The sequence below is a fragment of the Pogona vitticeps genome, chromosome 3, assembly GCF_051106095.1.
Source record: "Pogona vitticeps strain Pit_001003342236 chromosome 3, PviZW2.1, whole genome shotgun sequence".
In the NCBI taxonomy this organism is placed as follows: Eukaryota; Metazoa; Chordata; class Lepidosauria; order Squamata; family Agamidae; genus Pogona; species Pogona vitticeps.
Window position 1 is genome coordinate 132,634,396 of NC_135785.1, and position 15,132 is coordinate 132,649,527.

A 15,132-nucleotide genomic window follows, 5' to 3' on the forward strand; every position below is an offset into this window, starting at 1 on the left:
CAAGACGGGTAGAGGAAATACGTCGCCTAATCCAATATGAAAGGCGTCTAAGGACGCACCACATCCCCAAATTTAAACAATGCAAAAACTTGCCAGAACGAACCCTTCTTCAAAATGCGACGATGCCAAACCTGCTATGACAATGGAGCAGAAGAGAAACTAATAATTCTCAAATGCTTAAGTGCTCTCCTTGACACCCTCCCTCCAATGACGGGTAGAAGGAGCTCTCCTGCCTGAAGATTAGAACTTCAGCCAGCTGCAGCATGAGACGATGCCAAGCCTGCCTATTTGCCGCTAAGGGAAGAGAAACCAATGCTTCCCTTCCTGAAAAAATTGAATACCAGGATTATCTTAACACCCACCCACGAGACGGGTATTTGAAATATTTCTCCTGTCTCAGCTTTAAAACAGCACCGCTCTCTAAAAGGCGAAGACGAAAGCCTGCTGAATTCACAATAACACGGGAGAAACTATCGCTTTCCATCAGCCAAGGAAATAAGCAGCCTTTGCGTTGTCTCATTTCAGGAAGTGCCACTGACGGGTCAATTTTAATATTGGGGTAGGGGACATGTTTCTCAGCCCCTACCTGGGTGGATGTCAAGGAAATGCTTTCCATGGTCTTCCCTGAAGAGGATTCAGTCAGTTATTAAGAGTCTCTTTTGGGGTAGAGAGAAGAAAACAACTCTGATGGGGTCGTTTGTAGCTTCTGGGAATAGCTGATTTGAACTTTGGGGTGCAGCACACTATTTTAAGCAGAAGTGTGCATTAAATGGGTAGAAACACACCCATAAAAAGACTGTTTCTCTTTCCCCTTATATACCCAAGAAAATAACATCCCTTTCTTCTCATTTATCTCTATTGTGCAAATAAACCCCTCTTGTCCATCCCTCTCCACTCCCAGGACCACCCCTTTCCTTTCACAAACCCTCCCGCAATGCCCCCTCTGCTTCCCCGCTGCGTGCCCTGCCTACCACAAATCCCCCTTCACCCTCAACCCTCTTCTCTCTCCTCCCCTCAAGCCCCCTCTATCCCGACCCTGCCTTTCTGGCCCAACCCAAGCATGGTCCCTCCCACCCGCCCCGCTCTCTTGTCAGTCCCTCCTCGACGCATCTCATCTAATGCCCATGGCCTTTTCCTGCCCACCTCAAGTGCATTTCTGCCCCCTCCCCTCCCCTCACTCCCTCCTCGACGCGAGCCCTGTCTATCTCCCCATATTTTTCTGGCCACCATGAGCGTGGATCCCCACCCCCCATTCTGCAGTCATTCCCTCCATGACCCAAGCCCTGTCCATTTCCTCCCCCGCCCCACAAGTTTGCTTCTCTCCCCCATCCCCCGAGGAAGTTCTGTCATTCCGTGCTTGCCACACCATCTGTCTTTCCCCTCTCAGGTCATTTCCTCCCCAACACACATCCCTTCCTGATGCCAGCTGTATTCTATTGTTTTTCTTTTGCTATCAAGGGGGCCAACTCAAGTCTCTCATAAGGAGGCATTTTCCCCTCGTTTTGCCAATGGTCGTTGGCCACAGGTTGAAAGAAAAAAGAATGGCTGGACTATGTTTCAAGTTCAGGTTTGGCAAATATAGCACTTCCACATGGTCTAGTGTGGGAACGCTCCCCTCCAGGTCACTAGCTGATGTCTGTTCTTCAGTGCAGAGTACACTCTCCTGGCATAGTGAGAGCGGCTCCTGACGGGGAGGGGTGACTCACCCATTCTGCCTATTTTCCCTTAGAGTTAGAGCGTAACTTCAAAGGATTTCTCCGGCCTATCCTGAGTGGCCATGAGGTAACTAGTGTCCCATCTGAATTCTGTCAACAATCTGTAAGCTTGTTAAGGTTCATAAAAGGGACTTCTCAGGGCCTTGCCTAAAGAATTCCGCTGGCGGACATCTACATGTCCACTGACTTCTTGCTTCTCTCTAAAGTTAATTGCTTTCTCTTTGTTCTGTGATCACCTAAACCTTTAGTCTTTGTTTCCTGATCACTATAGTCTAGGATGTCTCTCAGGAGTGAGACATTTCCACAGATGCAGAAGCCACTTTGTTTTATATGCCGTCACTCCAGTTCTTTCAACCAAGAGTTCATGTGCTTGCATTTGATGGCTCACTGAGCTTTCTAATGCAAAGTGCACATCTCCGACGTTCTGCAGGGAGAAAAGAAGACAAAATTGCAATGGTCAGAACACTGATTTTTTTTGCAGGAATAAGTACTTTTGTACTGAAATACTTCTGCTGCAAGTTCACAAAAGCATTAAAGGCAACACACCTGCATTGTTAGAGTTTGCATTTGGAAACACAGCTCTAAGCAGAAAAACACACTGGAGGCACTAGAACCCTGACATTTCCATCCATGAAAAATCAGTCAAGAATATTAGAATATTAGAATGAGATATGTAGAATAGAAATTTAAAATCTGGCACAGAAGATCTTTCTTCTTTACATAAGAAAAGAACTGTCAGAAGAGAATACTGTAAATGTGGGGAAATGCACCTTTATTTTGGCCATTTGACAATCCTGAATCAACTGTACGCTTTGATCTTAACTCCCGAAACTCTCTCATTCACTCTTTTTGACTGCTGCTTTTATTTTTTTTATTCTGAAGTAACCTAAGTGATGCCGTGTACACTCTTCTAATCTTTGATCCTTACATGGATGAACACTAGTTTTCACCTATTCATAACCATGTTCTCAACCACTGTGTTACAGTTCTCAACATTAGGTGGAGAACTTTCAAAAAGAATTTACAATGTCATAACATTGTCCAATCCTACGTTTCTTTATCTCTGTAAAGGCGGCTCAGATGCACCCTTTCTCTGAACCTGAAAAGTCGCTTGCACTCTTAGAGAGGCATTTGGCAGGCACATCTGGTTTGCTATGAACGGAAAAGGCCTTGCGACACACGTCCCTTAATAGCTCCTGGACAGACTGTGAAGACAGTCCAATTCCAACCAGCTTTTAATGACGTACTGTGCAAGAACAGGTTTACCTTTGCCACTGCTTTAATGATACTTTGCCCACTACTGATTTTGTTTTAATTTTTTTAAAAAATGCTGTACATCTGTTTATTTTACGTGCCTTAAATAAGTTTCTTTAAAATGAACAAGAAAAGAAATACTTCCTTCTAAGGTTTACCTGACTTATTCAACAGTTTTCAGTCAAGAGTTTTCATTTCAACCAGACAATCATAGCATTTGGCATCCCGTTTCTGCCATGTTTCTTCCTTGCTACCCATTATGCTCATTCAACCATCGGCGCACAGACGTACTTCAAAAGTCTGAAAACACAATGCACACCAAATGAACCAAAATGACAATGCAGCAGCTGACAAGACATAACATGCAAAACAATAAGTACACCGTTAACATAACAACATATATCTTCATGTATTGCTTCATATGGACAATATGAAATGGGGGGAAAATGTACCTCTTAACACCTAAAACTGAAAAGGAAAGCAGTCAAAAACTGTGCAATCTTTTCCTTATCATACCTTAGATGAAGGGGTTTTATTCCCACCCAGACACTTAAGATCAAAAAGCCCTGCAGAAATGATCAGTTTAGAAGAGACTCTACAAGGGTGACTCCCGCCCCCAATGCCCCCCCCCAAGCAAGCTGGGACCTTTGAAGGGAAAAAGAGAGACAGAAAGAGGTGGCAGGCAACAAGGCAGCCCCTGGGCTGGCATTTTCTTCCACCCCCCTCCCCACTCCTGGTCTTTGGCAAACTGCGGAGTGCTCCGACACTGGGGTAATGAAACAAGAACCTACGCTGACTGGGGCCAGGAGCCCAGCCCTCGGTCCAAAGGGTCACCACCCTCTCCCGCCAGGCGCAGCGACCTACCTGCCTTGCCGCGCCCATCCAGCTGCCGATGCCCCTTCCGCCAGAGCACGGCAGGCCAGGGAATGCCAGAGGGTTGCTCGGCAACAGGCTTGAGCCCTGCCTCAGGGCAGAGCAGCACCAGCCTTCGCGGGAATCCTCCCAGGGCGATTTGGGCAGTGAGAGAGCGGAGGACGAGGCTTTCGCTTCACTGGGCGGGGCTTGCAGGCCCTTCACAAAAGAGGCTGTGGGACAGACAAGGGCCCTGGCCTCCGCCTTGGGGGGACACATCCAGTTGCCATAGGCAGCAGCTCTGGTAAAGCACCCTGTCCACGCCTCACTCTACCTTGGAAGAGGAAAGGCAGACAGAGAGAGAGAGACACCATCAACCTTGAGAACCAGAGAAGGCATGGCTAGAGAAAGAGAGAGAGAGACAGAGAACTGCTCTGCTGCCACCTACAGCTCAGACTAAGCCTTGCATGCAGAGAGAGTCAAAGGCCCTTTTATTGCACCGGCTAGGGATGCCCCCAATGGATGGGAGGCAAACGCAAGGCCATCAAAAGGGCCCACCAGAAATAAAGGAAGCTGAACAAGTCTTCTGCCTAATCAATACTCAAAGACTAAGAGCAAAGTCAACACCGTTCAGGGGAAATGCATTCCCCAGAGTAACCCAGCTTAATTGTTTTTTTTCCTAGACTCTTCCAGGTTCACTATTAGTGAAGTCTCTTACAGAGAGGATGCACTGACCACTTTAGTCAGACTTTGAGCCAGGGTGATGCAAAAGCACATCCAGGCTCAAAAGCAACCTTAAGGACAAAACCTATTCTGAGATTTAGGCAGCTAAGAGCTGTTCCCACCAAAAACAATAACAGCTTCTTACCTCCCAGCTCTCCCCACAGAGTAACAAGGTTCCAGTGCTCAAGCAGAGTTCCTCATAACAGCAAGCTGGACGACATGTTCCAGCCAGAATAAAGCTGCTGCCCAGAACTGCTGAGCTCAGCCATTCCCTCTGGCTGGCCTTATATCCCATCTCCCTCCATCAGAGCCTGCAGCCTTTCCAACCAATCAGGTGCAGTCCTTTCTGAAGCCAACTAATTGGTAACTCCTGGAAGAGCAGCTCCTGGAGGTCACCAGGTGTGCCTAATTAGCACACCAAGGGAAGCCAAAAAATTCCTCCCCAGTTTCAAGGCTTATAGATAGCATTCTTCACAGCCAGGATGGCTCCTTCATTGCCTGAGCCTTCTTTCTCTCTTCTCCACTCTTTTTGTAGCTGTGAAATGAATAAGACATCCAAAATATATAAACAGGTAGCTGTTAGCTATAAGGGAGCTGAACATGTAGGTACACTTGAATTCATACAAAATGCATTTGTGACTGTTTGTGATTTTTGAGCTCAAAATAAAATGTGTTTTTGCTCCAAGAAACTCTCTGGTCTTTCCTCTGCCCTGTTTTCTGAGAGGTGGTTAGAGTGGCAGCTTTCCTGGTACCAAAACTAGGCATCTCTGAGTCAGGGAGAGGGACTGAGTTTTAAACTCTTTTGAACTCCCCCACTGCTGGCACCAGGGAGGCAAGGGTCTCTCTGAAGACAGGCAAACGACGGTGTGGTGATGCACTTGGCAAGCCCTCTGGCCGAACGCAGTCTTTTTGACTGATGGGTTTCTCGACACTTCTCCAGCAGAATCATTGTTCTGTCCCCTTTGGGGAGAATCTTCCTGAAGCGAAGAGCATTTGGTCCCCTTCGGAGGAGGGGGTTTGGGGAGCCCAGCCTCTGGTAATGCCCAGGGAACTTTCACCTATGTGAATGACACTATGCCTGGATCGGATCATGATGCCCAGGTGCTGGAGGCATCTGGTCTGCTTCCTTTGGTAGAGAGCTGACCTGCCGCCCGAGGTTGGTGGCTGGGTAAGTTTAATGTGTGGCAAATGGGAGGGAACAAAGAGGACTCATACAGATGCTGATGACTATGTTTCCCCCACTCCAGCTGATTGGGGCTATCCTCTCCTGCCATTCCTGCAGACACCGTATCCTAAGGACCTCCATGGATGCATCAGCCCCTATAATGAAGCACACAGGAAAACCAGAATGGTGACAGAGCGAGTGATCCTTTGGGGTGGGGAATATGTCTTTCTGTCTTTTGCAGCACGTAGGGGGTCGCCGGCTCCGCAAATCAGAAAAGGTGTCAAAGACCTTGCTAGTGTGTGCTGTGCTACATAACTTGCCCCCCTAGATCCCCCCAGATGTGGGGACTCTTATAGCTATGACTTCCCATGTGTGCTTTGAATTTGATGGGAGAAACATCCCAGGGCCGGGATCCACAGGAGGTACAGTTGCGAGACAACGTGGCCCATGCCTACTTTGGGCCACGAGGCAAGCAAGCTGCTGCAGGATGTGATCTGTCTTGCCCTCTCCCCACTTTTTTGGAACTGCAGAGCTGTCTTTCACATTCCCAAGCATTTCCCAAGGATTCTCTTGCAGAAACCCACCCCGTTACTCCTAGCTACCTCCTTGCACACGATGCCACACTCCTTCCGTGGGATGGCCTCGTCTTATTCCCTTTTCCCTCCCTTCTAACTCGTCATCAGTGGCAAATATAGCAACCAGAGCTGTGCAGAGTTGTACTTTGGGCAACCATTCCTAGGCTGGGCATGTTAGGGATCACGGGGGCTCTCGTCCCTCTGACACAACTCTACACAGCTCAGGGTCTGACCTTTCACTGTCCATCTTCCTGTCTTCTTTTCTAGTTGGGTAATGTTTAGGGACTTAACTTGGGCTCTTTCCCCCATGATTAGGCAGCCGGGTTGGCTCAAACCCACTCCCTCCGCCTCCTGGCTCATGATTGGGGGGCTGCGTGGATCCATCCAACCCTAATCCTGCCCACCCTCAGCCTCCTGGTTAATGTCTGGGAGGGTAGTTTGAGTAGCAATTCTGCCCACCCTCAACAACTTCACTTCAGCCCTAGAAGACACAGGCACGAGAATAAGTCAAGTCTTATTTGTTGCTAGTGAGAAGTACTCTCATGAGAAAGGCAAGACTGACATTTCATGGCTTTCCTCCCGTCATTTACCTGGGTTTTCTTTTCTAGAAGCTGAAAGCCACAGGTTTTGGGGTGTTTGTGTCTTGCAGCTGCATTCCTGGATGGCTCTACCTTTTAGGATAGGAGGCAGACAGATTAGTGGCTCTACCTGTTAGTACAGTGGTCTCCAACCTTGGGCCTCCAGATATTCTTGGACTACAACTTCCAGAAGCCTTCACCACCACCTCTGCTGGTCAGGATTTCTGGGGGTTGAAGTCTCTACCTGTTAGGATACGAGGCAGCATGCGAGGCAGACAGATATTAGAGAAGAGAACTTACACGCTTTGGAGTGGGTCTTTTGTGTGTTTTGTGTTGCAAAGTGCCATTTCCCATAGTGAGCTGCCACCACCACCCCGACTCAAGTGTCTCCTCGTGAGTCCAAAGTCAGTATGCTGCAAAGCCAGAGAGAAAGAGTCCCCTGGCCCGTATGTTGACATCTGAGTGAGGGGTATATATACCGGTGATGGTGTGCTGTATCGTAATCTCAGCTGAGTGTGTCTCCCTGAGAGGTGGGAGGATTGGGCCTTAATTATTTTGCAAGCTCCCATTGGGTTCCATGTGCTGGAAATTACTTTGGAGTATTTTTTTTCCTGGCCTGACTTGTGCCAGCATAAGGGTGAGGAGTTTGAGCTTGGTGTAACTCAGCTCCTCCCCTCCCCCTCCCTTTCTCCTCCGCTTCCCCTCCCCCTTTTGGCCCTTCTCCCCACTGATCAGATGGGGGATCAGCCCGCACAGAGGGTTAGGCCAGCCTCAGGGGGCTAGGCCGGCAGAAGGATAGTTGTGCCAGCAAAAGGGACTTAAAGGCCAATCCAAACCTTCTACAGCAAGCCTATCTGGGATTTTGGATTCTGCCCTAAATTGGTGCATTAATCCTATTTTCATATTGCAGTCATCTACTGATAGCTCAATAAAGATTTTGTCTGCCTCATACTGACTGGGAAAATAATCCATTGAAAATTAAGGCCAGATGTGACTAATGCTTCCGTAGCCTCTCATCAACCACTGGAACTCAATCTATCGTGGGACAAAAGGAGGAAGGATAGAGCCAGACTTGTAGTTTATCCCTCACAGCGGCATTTCAGCGAAGGCTGGTGTCTTCAAGGTCAGCGGTGTGGCCTATCTCCTCTGGGTTTTAGTTTAGACTTTGAAACTCCTGTGTGAGATGCTAAGCTCCTTTTGACAAGAAGGTTCCCTACTTTGGATGGCTCTTGTAAAGTTCAGAATAAAAACCTAGAGCAGGTTCACTGACATATTGACCTCTCGAAGCCATCAACCTCCACTACGCCATCCAGTTCAGGCAAGAGCCTATATTCTTCTATGGGCCGAGTCTCTCTCTGCATTTTCTCGTCCTCAAACTGCAGTGCCGTGATGCTCAGTTGAATGGCGAAACGAGTCCACTGGTTGTCTCTTTTGCTTAGAAAACTCCAAAGGGCACCTCTTCCCTCTCCATGTTTAAATCTACTGCCTTAAATGTACACAGTCATAGTGCACAGTTATGTACCGTAACCATTTAACTATATAACTCAGAGTTCTGTTACCCAATGTTCACCAAACGTCCTGGACTTGTAGAAAAGTGCCTGAAGAAGCTTCCCTGCAGATATAGTGTCTCTAGGTGTTTGGTGGCCAGTTTTATAGGCTTTTAAATTGAAGACAAATTGACAAAATGATTTGTCGATGAATATTCATAAATTCATATTAATTGATTCGGTAACATTGATGAATCATGAATAAAAAAAATTGTCATTGAGATGTTACTTCTGCTGGGGCGGGATGCAGGATGTCTCCTCACCCTGTGGAACGTAAATAGGGTGATAAATGCCTTTTCCCCTACTGGAAATGTGAGTAAACATGCTTAAATTCTTTGTGAAAATTTCAAGCGAGATAGAAGTGCTTTTTAAATTGCAAAAGACTGGCTGCATATCTGAGGAATGTACTTTTGTTTTCACTCAGAAAGAATCCCAGTGAAGTTATACAGCTACAGAACTGTTAAAGACTGTTAAAGATGGCTTGTCTTCTTGTGTTATGAATATTTGCTCTGCTTATGAGGAAAAACAGAGATAAAAGAGCTAGAAGTTGGACAAGAGAAGCAGAAGAACCATCAGATCATAGCCTTGAATGTTTAAGACAAGTGGAGGAAGAGCCCCTTCCTAAAGAAGCTTCTAGAGAGATTCAGGAAGCTGTGGGAAAGGAGGAGGGAGGGGCTACCTCTTTGAGCAGTCTTACTGAAGCCAGCTTGGGGAAAAAATGTGGAATTAGCTGTTTGTGTAAAGGAGAGCCCAATTGATACAAAACTGGAACAGGTTTTCTCCAAAATGGACTCTTTAATAAAAGAAAATCAACAGATGGGAAAAGACTTGAAAGCAATCCAGGGAGAAATGGAGAACATGAAGGCAAGCTGAGAGGGCAGAGTTCAACAATTGGAACACTTCCAAGGGAAAATGAAGGTGCAACAACAGAAGACAGATGATTTGCAAAAGAAAGTTATCTATCTGAAAGGTAACTCAAGATGTAACAACATAAAAATAATGAATGTTGAACATAAAAAAGGAACTGATCTTAAGCAGGAAGTGGTGGCCTTGATTAATTCTATTATGATTTCCCAACATCTCGCAAAGGAAGATATAGAGAGAATACATTTTGTTTGGAATCCCAGAAGCAAGAGATCAAAACCTGTAATATTGAAATTTTTCAACTATGTCAAGAAAGAACAATTTCTTAAGGTCATTAAAGAAAAACCAGAATGGCTAGTTTATAGATCAAACCCAGTTCAGATCTACCAGGTTTTAAGGAATGAATCTATACAGTGGAGGAAAACGATGAAACCCGTCACTTCAATTCTAATCAAGAATGGTAGAAAATGCAACTGGGTTCGTCCTGTCTTTTTAAAAATATGGAAGGATGAAGTAGTTTTCAAAATCTACTCTTTTGAAGAAGGCAAGGATTTGCTGACTGTGAGGGGGCTTTGGCAAGAAGATGAAGGCGACCAAGGTACAAGTAAGTAAGCGTGCAAGGAGTGGAAATTTGAAAGAGAAAGATATCTCGATTGGAAGAAACCATTGGATGTTATCGGATGTTTGACTACTCCCCCCTCCCCCCACTCTTTCTATCTTCCTTTTTTTAACACTGTAGTTTTTATTTCTTTTCCCTTTTTCTTCCTTTTCTTTTTATTAACACTGTCTTTTTTCATTGGGTTGTTTTGTTTGTTTGTTTTGGGGTTATGATAAAAATATAGGGTAGGGTGAAACAGGAATGAAGATTTGGCTGGGGCCCAGACTGGTGTGTGTGGCATCTCCCTCCCTCCCAGAGCTCGCATCAAACTTTATTGAGACATGGGAAAATGGGAGGGAGGAAAAGAGTTTACATGTAGAGAGGGATGTTAGGGATAGAAGATTAGATAGAGATGTAGGTGAATTTGGTTTCTTAGGGTGTTTTTGTTTTTGTTTTGTGGGATACACAACGGGACCAAATAAAAGTCAGACTATGGAGAAAAACATAAGTTTAGTTACTTTAAATGTGAAAGGCCTAGGGTCTGTAACAGAAAGAAAGAGAATAGAATCACTACTGAAGAAAAACAAGGCCGACATTATTTATTTACAAGAGACTCATCAATCAAAGGATGGAGTTAATGAACTGAAATTACAAAATATACATATTTATGAAAAAGGATTTGGGACTTCCAAATCCAAAGGTGTAGCGACATTGATATCTAAAAAATGTGAATTTGCAATAAAAGAAGTAGTAAAAGATAGAAATGGTAGATATTTGATAATACAGGGTCAAATAGGGGAAGACAGTTATACATTAGTAAATATTTATGCACCACATATGAATCAAAGAGAATTTTATAGAAATGTGATTAAAGAGATGGAGAAGGTTAGAAAGGGATATGTGATTATGGGAGGAGATTTTAACATGATTTTGGATAAGGTACATGATAAATCTGTATGTAAAAAAATGAGTTGAATAAAAGTACACTTTTGAGCAAGATGTTGAAAATTACAGATTTAAAAGATATATGGAGAGAATTGAAAGAAGATTTACGTATTATCTTCTGTACATAATAATTATTCAAGTATAGATTTTATCTTTATATCGCAAAATTTAATTTCAAAGGTAGTAGATACAAATATTAATGTGATAAAAATAATGGTTCATGTGTTGATTGTGATGGATATGGAAGTTAGGAAGGACTATAGAGAAGCTAGAAGATGGAGAATAGATTCCAAAATTTTTCAGCATAGAGATGTAGTGTATAGAGTTAAGAAAGAATGGTTGAAAATATAGTCAAGTAATGAAGCAGATGGGAGTAAAATAGGAGTGTTATGGGACACTATTAAAGTAATTATGAGAGGAATTGCTATAAGAGAATCCTGTAGAATAAAAAATTTGAGAGAAGAAAACATTAAAAAGAAGAATCATTAAAAGATTTAGAAAGTAAATACTTTATAGAGATAATAAAAAAATTAATTAGAGATTCAAGCTATTATTATCATTAGAGATTTCTATACAGAAAGTGTAGAGTTAGAAAAGGTCCAGAGGAATTTGATATATATGAAGAGGATTTTTTTGAATATAGTAATAAAAATTCAAAGTTTTTAGCTAGAATAGCTCAAACTAAAAGATCAAAAAATACAATTGGAGTGATTAAAGATGAAACAGGAAAGATTTGTAGTCTAAAGAATTCTATTAAAATTTATATAAAGCTAATAGTACACTGAAAGAAGGTATAGAAAATTATATTAAAGAAAATGTTAAGAGTAAACTATTAGAGAATGATAAAAGAGAATTAGAAAAAGAGATAACGGATGAAGATATTATAGAACTAAAAAATGGTAAAACTCCAGACATTGATGGAATCGGATCAGAATGTTATAAAGCTTTTAAGTCAATACTGATCCCTAAGTTAAAATACTTTACAATGAGATACTGGAAGGAGAGAAAATACCAGATTCTTTGAAACATTCATTAATAACTCTTATCCCAAAACCTAATAAAGGTTTAACAGACCCAAGTTCTTATAGACCTATTTCACTATTAAACCAAGATGCAAAGATATTCACTGCAATACTGGCAAATAGAATGAACACGTTTATTACAAAATATATTAAAGAGGATCAGAAAGGGGTTTTTAAAGGGAAGACAAATGGAAAATTTGACTAGGAGGGTTTTGAATATTATATATAATATAGAGAAAGATAAATCAAAGGTAGGTATTTTATCATAAGATATTTTCAAGGCATTTGATTGTGTAGAGTGGCCAACATCAAAGATTCTTTTAAAGGGCTGGGGTTTTGGAAAGAAATTTAGGGGGATAATAGATCAATATTATGTGGAGAATACTTCCGCAGTAATAGTTAATGATGGGATGACAGAACAGATTACTCTAGGCCAAGGCTGCTCCTGTCCTCTGAAGATGCCCACCACAGAGTCTGGTGAAATGTTAGGAAGAACAACCTTCAGAACGTGGCCAAAGAGCCCGAAAAAGCCATAACAACCAGTTCTGTTTCTCCAGTTCTGTTTTGTTTGATTATTGAAATGCTAGCAAATGTAATAAGGAATGACAATTTAATTGAAGGTATGGGTGAAAATAATAAAATAAGGATTAATTTGTTTGCTGATGATTTCCTATTGACAGTGAAAAATCTGTTGGAAAGTATAAGTAGAATTAAAACTCATTTGGAAAAATTTGGAAAAATAATTGGATTATGCGTAAATTGGCAAAAATCTGAAGTAACGTTGTTTAATAATAATAAATTTGAACATGAAAGGTTTGCTTGATAAATATGACTTTAAGATATGTAAATCAATTAAATATTTAGGTATAGACTTAGTAAAAGACATTCAAAAATAAAGGAACATAATTATAATAAATTAAAATAAGAAATTAAAAAGAAATTACAGGAATACAATAATTTAAAACTTTCTTGGTTTGGAAGGATTGCACTGATAAAAATGAAAATTTTGCTACAAATTAATTTTTTATTTAGAATGTTACCAATACAGTTAACAGAGAATGATTTTAAATTTTGGCAAGGAATAATTAACAAATATTGTAATGAAGGGAAGAGAACAAGAATAAATAAAAAGTATTAGTATAAAACAACAAAAAGGTGGTATAGGTTTACCAAATATAAAGAATGATTGTTTGGCTAATCAATTAAGGTTTATTGGAGAAATTATATATAACCCAGAAAAGTTAATTTGGTGGAAAATGTAACCATCACAATTACAGGTAGATATTGAAAAATAGCTATTTGGTATAGTCAAGAAATATAAAATAAATGAAATTAATAACCCGTTTTTAAAGACAATGTTAAACATATGGTATAAATATAGAAAGAATTTATGCCCATTTAACTCTCCACTAGGATTAATGACTGAAATAGAGAATTTTCCTGTCAATATTAAAGTGTATGTGGAATTATTTAAAGAGAAAAGGCGATTAGATTGAAAGGCTGGTTGTATAAAATGAGATTGAAAGATCAAATGAAACAAATCCTTCAGAATAAGAATATTTCATGGTTGAATTATATGCAATTAGAAAGATGGACTAATGAATGGGTAAAGAAATATAACAAAGGTAGAGAATACACAAAGTATGAACAATTTTTATTATCATATGAAGATATTCAGATGACTGATTCAGTAAAGGGTACAGTGAGTAAAATTTATGGATTCCTGCTTCACTTAGAAGAAGAAGAAAGTGAGAAAGAAGGATTGAAAGTATGGGAACAAAATTTTAGAAAAAGAATAAATGAGGAAGAATGGAGGAAGATGTGGAAAATGAGGGTTTTGAGATTTATGTCAGTGAGAATAAGAGAAATTTTTAAAAAATTGGGCTTAAGATGGTATTTAAAACCAACAAAATTAAATGAAATTGCCGCTAGTTATCTGAATGTCTGTTGGAAATGTGAGAAGGAAATTGGTACATACTTTCATATGTAATGGGAATGTGAAAAAGTACAAAGATTTTGGAAACTAATCTTTAAAGAATTAAATGGCATATGTGGAAAAGATATAGAATTTAATCCTGAGATAGCTCTGTTATCAATATTTGAGAATGTGGAATATGATATAATGACTAGAGAGTTGATTACCAATTTATTAAGAGCAGCCAGATTAATAATAGCTAGGAATTGGAAATCAAAATCTGAATTTCAAATGGAAAAATGGTATAATGAAATATGGAACGTTGCTATAAACGATAAGCTAACTTGTAATTTAAAGGTTAAGAAAGGAAAGATGAAAAGGAATAAATTTTATGATATATTGGGCAGATTTCTTGAATATGTGCTAAGAAGAGGAAAAAGGAAATCTCCAAATCAGGAATCAATGCAGTTCTGGAGAAGAGAACAATAAAGGAAGAAGAAGAAGAAAGATTATTATTATTATTATTATTATTATTATTATTATTATTATTATTATTATTATTATTATTATTATTATTATTATTATTATTATTATTATTATTATTATTATTATTATTTATTTTATTTTATTTTATTTTATTTTATTTTATTTATTTATTTATATCCTGCCTATCTGGTTGGTTAAGACCACTCTAGGTGGCTAACAGCCTAAAACAGTACAAAAAATAAATATAAAAACAATTATTACATAGATAATTGTAAAGGATAAAGGAAGAAGAAGACTGCTGCAAGAGGTCCTGATTATGGTGGTGGGAAACACAGTTGATTTGTATTTTGGTTTATGTATTTTATGCTTTTGTTTGGAAGGCAGTGGAAGACAGGAGGGCCTGGCGTGCTCTGATCCATGGGGTCACGAAGAGTCGGACATGACTAAACAACTAAACAACAACAACAACAATAACAACAACAACATGCTTTGGTTTATGTTGTAGTTGAATATTTTTTTAAAAAAAAGAATTGTCATTTTTTTGATTTGTCCCCATCTCTAATGCCTACAGTGTTATTTGAAAGACAGATTTGGACTTCCATATAGGAGAGTTCTTTTATGGACTCTAGGACTCCGAAGGCCATGTGCAGAACAAGGAGAGGTGGATAATAGGATGGACAAAGCACCAGAACAATCAGGAATACAGATCATGCAGCCTGTGCTGCTTGCAGGGTTTAGATACCATTTTTCAGATTTTCCAACATGCTGAGGGCAGCATTCCCTAATCTGTGTATTTCCATGCTTATCAACCATAATGGTTGCTACAACAGTTTTTTGTTAATGGAAAAGTAGATTTCACGTGAAAATTGGGATTATCTGACAAACCAAGTCCC

At 40.7% G+C, this 15,132-nt stretch overlaps 1 protein-coding gene across 4 annotated transcripts in view; it reads right to left on the bottom strand.

Moving 5' to 3' along the window:
- Window positions 1-1,439: 1,439 nt before the first annotated feature.
- The window catches only part of LOC140708050 (protocadherin-20-like), a 54,129-nt gene continuing 40,436 nt past the window's right edge, over window positions 1,440-15,132 (bottom strand). The window contains exons 1-3 of one of the 4 annotated variants that reach the window (XR_013543723.1): window positions 4,690-5,747; window positions 3,128-3,269; window positions 1,440-2,139 (exon numbers count right to left, since the gene is read on the bottom strand). The gene's annotated coding sequence lies outside the window, so the exon portion shown is untranslated. The other 3 variants (XR_013543724.1, XR_013543725.1, XR_013543726.1) reach the window with 3 other exon arrangements.